Source organism: Dipteris shenzhenensis, unplaced genomic scaffold (assembly GCF_047967505.1).
Source record: "Dipteris shenzhenensis isolate YYH24624 ecotype China unplaced genomic scaffold, Dip_SZ_1.0 scaf0025, whole genome shotgun sequence".
In the NCBI taxonomy this organism is placed as follows: domain Eukaryota; kingdom Viridiplantae; phylum Streptophyta; class Polypodiopsida; order Gleicheniales; family Dipteridaceae; genus Dipteris; species Dipteris shenzhenensis.
Genome location: NW_028239332.1, coordinates 25,624 through 37,407, shown reverse-complemented (window position 1 = coordinate 37,407; position 11,784 = coordinate 25,624). Strand labels below are relative to the sequence as shown.

The 11,784-nt window shown below is 50.6% G+C and overlaps 1 non-coding gene across 1 annotated transcript; it reads left to right on the top strand.

Moving 5' to 3' along the window:
• The first annotated feature begins 9,827 nt into the window (after positions 1-9,827).
• On the top strand, positions 9,828-9,900 carry TRNAK-UUU (transfer RNA lysine (anticodon UUU)). The gene has a single exon. It is a non-coding gene; the product is annotated as a tRNA-Lys (tRNA).
• The last annotated feature ends 1,884 nt before the right edge of the window (positions 9,901-11,784 follow it).

Sequence of the window (11,784 nt, the reverse complement as noted above, 5' to 3'; positions counted from 1 at the left end):
CCAACTTTTCCCTTTTGATTATCTTACTACAGAAAAGGTCTTGTATGGAGTGCCATTGCAGCGGGCGAGGGATAAGGGGGCGGACCCCCACCCCGAGGTAAAGATATTCAATAAGACCACTCGGATACATAGACAACGTGCCGTTTCATGAGTAACTAGAAAAAGCGGGGAGAGATATAGAAAGAGAAAACTAATCAACGAGAAACTAATAGCTAGTAGCAACGACTTCTCGGGATCCATTAGTTTATACAGAATCCATCTTTTAGGTGTATCGAGATACATTATTTTCACCAGGCGTATATAATAAAATAGAGTAACTCCCCGGTGTCCCGGGGTACCTAGTCCTCCCAGAACCGCGGGAGACAGTCGCCCATCATACGGCTCACCCACTCAACTTGCTTCGGATGTTAGTTCTGAATCGTTCAAGTTCAGATAACTTCGTTGGCTTTACGAACGAAGGAGCGGAGCGAGAAAGCGCCAAGCGCTTTCTCAACGATGCCCACTTTATTGGTACCTCATTCTCGAGGACTTGTTTTCCTCTCCCATCCGCGGGGTCCCCGGCTCTCCCCCGGAGGGAGCAGGGGGGGATACCGGGAGAAAGGGCGAGCTTGCTTATTCTCTCCGGAGATGTTCAATCTCCTTCAGACTGAGTTAATTGACCCGCGCCTCTCTCTCCGGTCGTATTGGGAAATATTATCTTCCACCCATCTGTCAAGCTCTTCTCCTACGAGTCAATTTTCGCTAATAAAGCGCTGATTCTTTGGGGTGTGCTGGGGGGGGTCATGATCTGTCCCCCCCGACGAAAGGTGCTCGGCCAGCCCTTTCCAGCTCTTATCTCCCTGCGAATGACCCCCATTAGTATCTCATGGTGGATGGAATCATACCATTGCTTTACGTTTCCTAACGTTTACCAAACGCTGGAGTAACGCTTAAGCGACCGAAGAGCCTGTGGGCTTCTTGTGGGTCGGAACCCATGAGATCTGAGTGATAGTATAGAAAGACTTGGGCTAAAGCCGGTCCTCTTGTATCAGCCGGCCGGTACTGAAAGCAGGACGGGGAAGAAAAGGCGTTCTCTTCCCTCCCGCTTCTCACTCTTCCCGGGCTTCGCTCTCCGGAACTCCACCCCACCGAGATCCCAACGGACACCACATCTTGCATATTTTTCAGCTGCTTCAGTGACGTACCGTTGACGGCCATGATCCACAGATCAGGGCAGAGCGAGATATCCTACCTGCGGCCTTGTTCGAAAAGCTATGCATCCAAAGATTCACAAGGATTGAATCCCCTGTCTGAACTCTGTCAGACACATCCAATGGATCCAACAAGGGGGTTAAGCAGAGTGAATATGTAGAGTATAACCTACCAAGGCTTTTAGCTACTTAGGCCCCTTCCCGGCTACTGGATCACTACTCCGGCTTTCCCGGGTTCCTTTCAGGTAGGCGGGTACTACGGACCTTCTGCCGTCCATCGCGGAGCCCTTTCATAAGCTGTAGGGGAGGGCGCTAAGCGCAGTAAATAATCGAGGGGGGAATATTTCTATACAATTAGTAAGGGGAGAGACATATACATATATATATAGCTTGGCCCTAAATCCTTGCACACCCCCCCCACAAGCACCCCCGGGGACCTGCCAGAACTGTCGGGCCCAGAAAGCGCCCTCGGCCAGAGAAGAAGCTTCGCTTCTTCTCTCGAACTTGATTGACTTGGCCAACGAATAAGGCCCGTAGGGCGCTTCGCGCCTTTTCTGCGCTTCGCTAATCTCTTGGCGCTTCGCTTTCCAAGATGAATTGGCGGTTTTTTTCGGATGGACTTCGCCGTTATTCCCTAAAGGCTGTATTATCACATCGAGATGTCGATTCGTTCCCTGTCCCCAGTGATATGGGTAATCTGCTCCGTCTGTCCTCGTCCGGCTTGCGTTGTTCCAACCACCGGCAGGGAGCACCTCAGCAATCGCGCGCTGTAACTGGGAGTCCTATTACACTGAAGGGTACTCCGATTTACGGCAACTTAGGTTCATCTCGTGTAGTGATAGCGGCGGACTCGTACAAGGATCTTGGGTAGGTTCATGAGATCCTAGCGGTATCCCCTCACTTGTCCTTTCGTAGATGCGTTCTTCCCATCTGTCCTGCGACGTTTTGGTAAGCTACGCGTCCGGTGCACGACCTCGTGCCGAGGTCTCCCACACTGACTCTGGGCAACCCCTTCCGGCCGCCCAACGACTGATAACGCTAGTAACTACTCCTATTAAGGCTAGTAAGTAAGCCCCACAGCTCGGGGCGGCAGAGAACAAATGGAATTTGCTACGAAAGCCGGCTAACGGGAATATTCCTGCGTATGGAGACGTAGTAATAGACGAGGTAATAGCTGAAATAGGATTAGTTTTGGCTAAAGCGCCTGAATCCGCTATATATTTGACACGGGTTTAACGTAATGCTAAAACTGTGGCGAATGCATTGGTGGTCATTAATACATAAATAAAGATACCAATTAGTGATGGTTAAATCCCTTCTATGGTTCCACGTGAAAAACCAATTGAGGGATAACCTACATGTCCAGTAGGACTATAAGCTGAAAGTCTTTTTACTTCTTTTTAGGCCATGGCGGCCAGTGCTCCTGGGATCATGAAAGCGATGCTGCGGAGAAAAAAGAGTTATTGCCGTGTTAGATCATGGAAACTATGGGGAAAAACACGTAACGTATTGGCAGGAATAGATATTTTAGGTGCAATAGGAAGGAATGCTGTAACCAGAGTGGGTGAACCCCCGTATACATCAGGTGCCCACATATGTAGAGTCGGAAGTAAATCATTAACCGAGCCGTGCAGCAAAGAAAGCTGTCGTTCACTCGCTGTTCGCAACGCGAAGAGTTCAGAGAATTCCCGAATGACCTACTACGGTGCTCTCCGAACCGTACGTGATAGTCGCCCATCATACGGCTCTCTAACCCTACAACACTTGGATTAGATATACCCAAAGGTCCGCCGCTTTCAGCCATTCCACACGCTGTCGGATACACCTGGGTCACTGGGAACGATTTCAGTGGATTCTGGGCGGGTGAAACCTGCTCAGTATAAGCAGGTACCAGATAGATAGACCCCTTTCTTTCCGTTGTTGCCAGTGCTTCCCCGGGCCGGGAAGGGAACAAGGCCCGTAAGGCGGCGCAAAGCGTTTTCTCCGCAGGTGAGGGTGGTGTACCACCACCCGGCAGGTTTCCTCGGAAGAATGAAATTCCTTGGTTCGCGAAGCGAACAAAGGCCAAAGGCTTCGTTCGGGGTCTTCGACCCGCGAGAGAACGCGAAGAGTTTTCATCATTTTTGAAAACGCTTTGCGCTTTCTGCCCTTCGGGGACTGGGGGTAAGTGCCGTACCGGCGCTAACCAGGTATCTGAGATAAATTGCGTGATAAATTGCGGGAGAAATTGTCCTATAGGGCGATTTCGGGGTCCCCGCCGCAGGGAACCCGCCTCTCCCCCCGGTCCCGTTTCCCCCCGAGACCTACGGCATTTCTTCCGGGACGGGAAATCCCCGGCTGGGAAAGAGGGGTCCCCCCACAGGGGGGGCCGGCCCCCCCCTACGGTGGGACCCAAAGGGTCCCGGGGGGGGGCTCGACCCGGGGAAAGCTTTCCCCGTGAGATTTATCCCGGACCTTCGGGGGAGCTCCCCGTACCTGCTCCCCCGGGAAACGGGGGACGGGAACGAAGTGGGAGGGTCGGAGGCCGGGTTCCCACGGTCGCGGAGGAAACCGAAGCGCTTTCTCTCCGCCCCGCGCTTTTGCGCGCTTCGGAGGTTATCTCTTTCCTGAACGGAATGAGGTAGAGGAGCGCTTGCCGCGCCCCGCGCTTTCCCGCCCTTCAGGTTGGGTTTTGAGCCACTTTTCTCGCTTGGTTGGCTCGTGGGACAAAGGCCGAAGTGGCACGGAGCGCTAGGTAGGTACTAAGGGTCCTATGACTTCCAGCCGGGGATTCAGTTCACCGTTGGATCTCGCCGATACAGCCTATGGTTCTGGTGTCTTGGGATATCGTTTTGTTAATTGTCCCCAAGGGGTTGAATAATCAGCTCCCATGCAGCTGTTTCCAGCTCCTCCAATCTAGACCTTGTCGCTGTTTAACCTCGACAGGCAGGAAGCACACCAGCGTGCGTTCGCGCGTTTCCACCGTGCTTATGGCACGGGTTAACCGGGTGGCCAGTCGACTAGAGGGAAGATAACTTCGATTCGCCAGGCGGGCGGGCTTCTCTCGTGTGACACTATAGAGTTCGCGCGGTGTTCCTTACCTCCTAGCCCTCAACCGCGCTTTTGTAACATGCTATGGTCTCACGCTCTTACGAGGTAGTGATGAGTTCCACGCTCTAGCACAAGGCGCCCCGGCAGTACTGAGATTGGCCGCAATCTGCCGGTACCCATAGGCCGTCTTACGGCCGCTCGAGAAGAAACTGCAGTGATCTTGAATGAGGAACCTACAGCGATAAATGAGATCCCCATAAAGGTACCACTAGATTAAGCACCGAACAAAGTGATTTCACATCCAGTGAAAATCTTAGCTGATTCTTCAGAGTTGGTAATTCCAGTAAACCCATGGATCATAGAACAAATAGGGCGGCGTGGGCCCCCCATCCACACTCTACGTATAGACGCGAACCCCCTCGTAACCGTACGTGCGACTCTCACTGCATACGGCTTGCACGAACACTATTGGATCTATCTCATTATGGGGCCTTCCACCTCGATCTCCATTTTGGAAATAGAACTTGCGTTCCGGGGCGCCTCCTTAGTTCGTTAAAGGAGTGGCACATAGCGCTTATCAGGGGCTTCAGCCACTCGACTGAAGGGAGGGCCGGGTTCCTTTCGGAACACTCAGCGAAATTGCCAAGTCCCCCGTAGCGTAGGGGGGAGGGGTTGGCCATTTCCAGGGCCTCCGGCCTACTTGCCCTGGCGGGAGAGGGTGGCTCCGCCCCTTCGAGTTTCGTTTTCGGAACGCCTCTAGTAGCTCCTCCATTCTCACCTCGTTCCAAGGACCACTTGTTCGTGATGGTATTTGCACAAACAAGGCTGAAAGTTTACGGTTTATGACCCGCAGGTATCTTGTAATCGGGTCGCTCCGCGCCTTCGCTGTTGAGGGTTCGCGGACATGATGGATTTCCACTGGTCCTGCGCGCTGAGCATCGTTCATCAAGCATTCCGAGAAGGCAAGGCCCAAGGTTCGCAGAAACCTTCGGCCTTGCTAACGTCGGGTATATGTTGAGGTATCCCTTCCTTATGTGAAATCTCATCAAATCTTTTGATCGGGTGTGAGATTGTACTCTTTCATAAGCACTCTCTGTTGTTCTTGTTCCGGCGTCTGTCGACAGTATTTCAGGGGTGGACCTCGACATTGGTTGCCCTTCCGTTTAGGGATGGGGTAGGCCTTCCTCGAACCAGAAGGTCTCGAACGCGCTCCGTTTGGTTTTCTGTAACTTCGAGAGCTAATCCATCTTCAGTTCCTCTTCGCTTAACACATTGGTAATGCCAATATTGTCCGTATCGTAGGAATAATTTGATAGGGGAACGCGGAGTTGGTTTGGAGAACGAGGGGAGTGAAGAACGAAGGTTCTACGAACGAAGTGAAGAGCGAAAGATATGTACATAGATAGATATATCTATATGAGTGGGTCGAATATCTCGTCTGACTGAAAACGCTCCGTTGGTTTTACGAGGGAGCGAAAGCCTCTTCCTCTCTTTCCTCGATTGAAGTTCTAAATCTTTCTTTCCCCCATTTATCCAATTCATTCGGGTAAATATTGGCGGCGGGTGGGAGAGAGACTTTGGCCCGTGGTACGCCCAGCCGCTGTCCTTGGATTTTGGGATTCCAAATAACCTGCGCCACGGGCGGATAAGCCTTATATTATAATGGGGCGGGGATAGCCGATCCTATTTCTCCCAATCCCCATCAGTTTGTGCTGGTGCATAGTAACGTAGATTGGGCAACCTTCGGCCGGCCCACATAGTAGCCGCCCGGTGCGAATATCTCTGAGTGCCGTGTGACACTCCCGTTCGGAATCCGTGTGACCAGTTACAGAAGATGGGTTTGTATATGGCTTCCAAGATCACTCCCATAGTTCCTAGTATGACCTTGTCCCGTGGTGGGATGATGGTCAGGGGTCGGAGTTCGCTCTCCGCCTTGGGGATACTTCGCCGGGACTTGGTGGAACCAAAACCGTTCTTAGTTATTCCACGTTTTTCTTTCATTTCATTTCATTTCAAAGGTCCATCCATTCCGCTGAGATTCCGTCCAGTGTTTGGCTGTAAGTGGCAGGGGTGAGGGTTCCCGGGTGTGATCATCGTTTCCGTAAGCAGCAAATCTTTATCTAAGACCATTATTGGGTAAAGCTGGTGGTTTACGTGATCGGGGCCGAAGGCCTGATTCGTTTGGTAGATTTGGTCGAGGTCATTGTGTACCCTGGAGCAATCCGTGAGTGGTGTACAGAAGTTCCTACGACCGAGTGTTCCTAGCCCCTGTGAACATTTTGGTGAATGTCTTAAAGAGGGCCTCTCCAACCGGTGAAGTGGGTGTCCACTTACTTCGGCCATTCCTGGCTTGTCTTCGATAACGCCTATTCCGGGAGAAGTCGGGATAAGGGCACTTGAGGGATCCTTTAGGGACCCAGGAGAACATGTAGCGCTGGGTTGGGGTTTAGTGAACCAACTAGGGTCGCTCCTTTAGTTGAAGTATTGGGCTTCTTCGCACCCTCCCGTTGCCCTTGTTGGGTTACACCCTCGGAACCACCCCTCTAAGTATATTTATTTCGCTCCACTTTCTTCAATCCCAACTTTACGCCGAGGACTTTTTCCGTCGTGGAATGAGACCAAGGGAATCTCCATCTCAACCGGGGTTTGAGGTGTCGCACATAGGAGATTAAGACATAGCCCGTCGCCATCGCTGAGGGACGTTTGGCGAGGTGTGTCCGATGAATATATATATATATCCATATATCGGTAGTGGGCCAGTCGTACCCAAACAATAATATTCCGGGGGGGAATGCACCTGAAATGGAATATTTTAAGCCGGCTTCTGTGGAAAATTCGGAGTCTCTCTTCGAGGCTGCGATCACATAAAAACGTGAACTTTAAGGCTCGGTAGCTGAATACGTGGCAATTGAATCACAGGCCGGGATCATGAAAGGCGTACTGCGGGTAGGAGGTGAAATTGATACAATAGATTCAAAAGCATTCAACCTCTCCCGTTTGAAATAATCCAAGCACATAACAATGGTACTAGCCGTACTTAATAATGGCAATATTTCGCGAAAATATGTCAAATTGTCTTTCATACCATTATTATGCAGTAGATTAGCAAACGTTATAGGTGCGCCAGCGGCGGCCGGTATGATGGTTATTAGAAACCGATAGGGTGGGTCCTCCCTCCCCGGTCAGAACCACACGTGCAAGTTTCCCCGCATGTGGCTCGTTCGTGATGACTTCTGAAGATTTACGGGGACTACCGGGCCTGAACCGTGGGATGCGTGTCCCACATGAGCGAACCTTTCGAACACTGATTTATGTGTCCGGAGTATATGGCTCATGCCATATCCTAGTCGCCCGGATTCAAGTTCTATTTACTATGTCTAGACGTATTTGAGTTCGCCTCGAAATTACCAACCGTTGCACTTTGTCCTTCATTCAGCAAGGGTTTCACCCACGCCCTTCACTCTACGAAAGAAGGCCGAAGGCCCGTATTTCGAACCAAAGGTCCTCCGGTTGGACGATTATTTGACTACGGAAGTCTCGTTGGCATGGAGAACTCCATTTGGCTTTCAGCGAGTTCGGGTCTCTGGAAGGAAATTATGCGCCGTGTTGCTTTACCTTTAGAAGCACCACACTTACCACTTCAGGACTTATAGTGAGGCTCCTCTGATGTGTCGGGGGGTTCAATCGCAATGCATCTTGCTCAGCAAGTCAAGCGTAGCCATCCACTTGGGGGAAGTATGGAATGTCTATTGTTGCATGTCCAGGGTCCATGCCTAGGACAATCCTGGAGGAGTTTCGTTTGTGAGCAGCTTTACTTGTCAGTCCGACCACGGGAGTAACCCACTTACTACCACTGTATAGGTTGGGGAGTTAGCTGTTTGGCAAGTTCCAGGGCATATATTCCCTATAACTCATAGGAGTAGGTATATCTATCTCGCCTATCCTGTTTGCTAAGGTTCTATCGCCGGTTCCTCGGCTACAGAAGTAGCCAGCCCTAAAGTTTACTCCAGTTGTCTCGAGACTCGGTCGGGAAATTCCCCAGTCTGTCAACCTTTATTGGCATTTCCCCAATTCGCTTATCCCATCATGATTTCCTTTTTCTAGCCAGGTGCAGCATACCTGTCGGGGACGCTTCTGCGTGTTCGTTTACAGAATATCACATTATCATCTACCTCCCTTTCCTCGGAGCTCTTCATGCTAAGGGGCATTGTCGTATGCTCGACTTGGGTTGCCTGGTGTAATTCTCGGAGTACATTATGGCAGGATCTTTCACCCGGCCAACAAAGCCTCGGTCTCCAAGGATTGGGCGGCTATGCCCTACTTCTATTGAAGTCAATCCCTATAGAGTCCATTCGGGTGATCCCTAGGTTGCGCGTTTGGTAGTTGACTCGCCGTTTGGTACCGCGTACGCAAAACCTGTTTATTACAGTTACTCTTGGAGGGTTGGTCGCACATGAATAATAGCGTTCGGACTCAAGTGCCTTCCGGAACACCCCACCTGGGGGGAGTTACCTTGCTCCTGTTGCGTACAATTAGCCCTGCGGCGAGCGGATAGTCCCCATGCTATGGTTCCCGGCAGCGGTCTGATCCCTGCCGGTTGGGGAGTCCATCCGAGCGATGGCTTTCAACCTTCGCATTCCAGGACGTGCCCTCCTAGGCGCATAACACTAAGTAAACCAAGCCAACCCGCATTACGTACTAACAGTAGATAGTCATATTGTTTGAAAGTACTAAATAGAACTCCATAAATGGGCGAAGTAATAGTTGCGTTAATGGGAAAGATCTCTGGGAAAAGCGCGAAAAAATCATGCTCAAATATTCCTTTCAACGACGTCTAAGTTTGTTCGGTTTTTTCCTTCTCTCCCTCTTTTCCATATGCATGGGAGTTAAGGGTGAGAACGCGAAGCGTTTTCAGTCAAGGTGGGGGTGGTGTATCACCACCCCGGGCCCCTAACAGCTCGGCTACTGGATCACTACTCCAGTGCTTCCCGAGAGTGGCCGAAGCAGCTTCAGCGGGCGGCCCTGGCTTCCGCTTTCACCTCAATCGGGATAAGTTGCACATTGTACGGCCGGCCGGGAACTGGAAACTGCAATCCCGGCAGGCTGGCCAATCCGTTCAGAGCCTTCAAAAACAAAGAGCTTCAGGCTGGCCAATCCGTCGCCTTCACGTAAATGCAATTTCATGGAAAGCAAATGATATTTCGCGTTGGGTATGTAGGAGCAATTGCATTAGCTTACACCCCAGGGACTCGGGAAGAAACGAGGATAACAGAGAGAAAGAATAATGCCCAATCCCGAGAACTCTCTTATATCTACCCCGAGGACCAGCTAGCCTTGCCAACTCCTTCTATTGGATGGCGAGTTCGATTAACGAGAAGGTTCCTAGAAGCACATGATTTGTCGATTCATTATTATACCTTTATTTATCTCGTTCCGCAAATGAAGCGTCTGAACCAAGGGATAGTTGCCTAGGTAACATTCATTCATGTATACTACTAGAATGCCATCGCGATACGCCCGGCCTAGGTCAGAGTTGTTCTTTGCCGTTCAATTACTACATAGAAATCTATCTCATAATTAGTAATAATAATAATAACAATAATACTCGGGTGTATAGCTCAGTTGGTAGAGCATTGGGCTTTTAACCTAATGGTCGCAGGTTCAAGTCCTGCTATACCCAAACCTGAAACACGTGATTGAGTAGTTATGACAGTTCGTATATACGTTCAAAGATCACTCTTCGGGTTAGGGGGACTATTCGCCCAATGATTGAAGGCCGGAGAGAAGAAACCCATTTGATTTCGGCGAGGCCTAGTGATGGCATAACTTCGAGGTTCCAACTGCTACGGATAGGGGGACTTGAACCCCCACGACGTTGGTCACCAGAACCTAAACCTGGCATGTCTACCAATTCCATCATATCCGCACGTCGATTCAAAACGCTCTTATTGAAAAACCCGAACTTCTTCACTGCTAACTGGATAAAGCCAGGAACGCCGGTAGCGGAGCAAGGCTCAGATGGCGTAGCAATTAGGGGAAGCTGAAACACCGCCGTATATTTTGATTCTCTCGGCAGCGTAATTCGCTCAATGAAATAGAGCCTATTGGGCTAGACGCGTCATAAATGAAATTGTGACGATCTCTTTTAACCTCTTAGGCTCGGCTCTGCTCATAACTGACAAGAAGCGCTCTTCAAATCGGGGTGGGAAACGTGAGAATGCTAACTTATGGCCGTACTCACGGATGGAGAGGGATTCGAACCCCCGGTATTCTTCTGAATACTTCGGTTTTCAAGACCGACTCTTTCAACCGCTCAGACATCCATCCCTTTCCCAGCAAGATCATAAGCTTAGAGCTACCAATAATCAACTGCCATATCGAATTACTATTCTTTCGAGAGCTTATGAAAGAAACCGAGGAGAGAGAAGGCTGCGAGACCTAACGGTCTCTTCCCAAAGCGTAGGAGTGTAGCCGGCCTTTGGACTCTCTGGCGATCATAAGGTGGCTCTCCTCAAAGCGTAGGAGTGTAGCAGGCCTTCGGACTCTCTGGCGATCGTGAGGTGGCCGGGTTTTTTCCGATTTCCACTGTCGGCTAGACTTGTTGTTTGTTTAGTCCCTCGTAGAACTTGATGCTTTGCGCCTTGCTTACCCAAGCTATGCGGGCTCTATTATTACTATTATTACTTCCCACCCAAGCTTCGGCTGGCCTGTGGGGGGAAATGGAGCGGAGGCCTTTCCATTCCATCGTTTTCATGGCCCTTGCCCCGGCCTAACACGGTCCAATCCGTGAATTCGTCACCGTTTTGACGCCCCGAGACTGGGTCAGATGAGACATGGTGGTTATCGATTGAAAGATTCCTGGTGGAGTTCGTTCTGAATAATTCTCCCTTTCCCTCTAGTTAAGCTAGCCCATTATCGAGGCGCGAGCGACCAAGTGACAGCGTCTCGACAAGCGAGGGATCCACCGATGCCAGACCCAAGGCTCCGACCAACATTCCGATGGATTGCACTCAAGCACATACCATTCTTCGTCAATCGCAGTAATCGCCCTGATCCAGGATCAGTTTCCAGAGCTGTAGGGGTGGAAAAAGATCTAGCGGTAACCTTGGAGTATTGGGATTATGGCTTGACTCGAGAAATGGAGCGACCAGCATAGGAATTGTGAAGGCCGGGGGGGCAAGAGCTGACATAAGCGGGGAAGAAATCATTGAAACGGAAACCAGTGACCATTTCATCTAGTCTCGGCCAGGATCGTCGGGGATTGCATTGGGCGTGTTACCGAGGCAAGACTTATTGATTGATTGATTTTCTTATTCCCATGTACAGTTCGTTCCCTGTCGTCCTCCCTAACTGCCGAGTTGAAGGAACGGGCCAACCAACCAGCAGAATCCATACGACGAATTTGTCGTTGATCAGTGTGTATTGTAAGCAGCCTCGTGTCTTACCACAAGGAAATAGCTCAATAATTCATTGGGCAACTGAAACCTTGAGACGGGGTTGCTTTCACAACAGCAAAGGAGCATTAGACCCGGCAGTTTGCGATGTATTGTCAGGTTGTTCATGA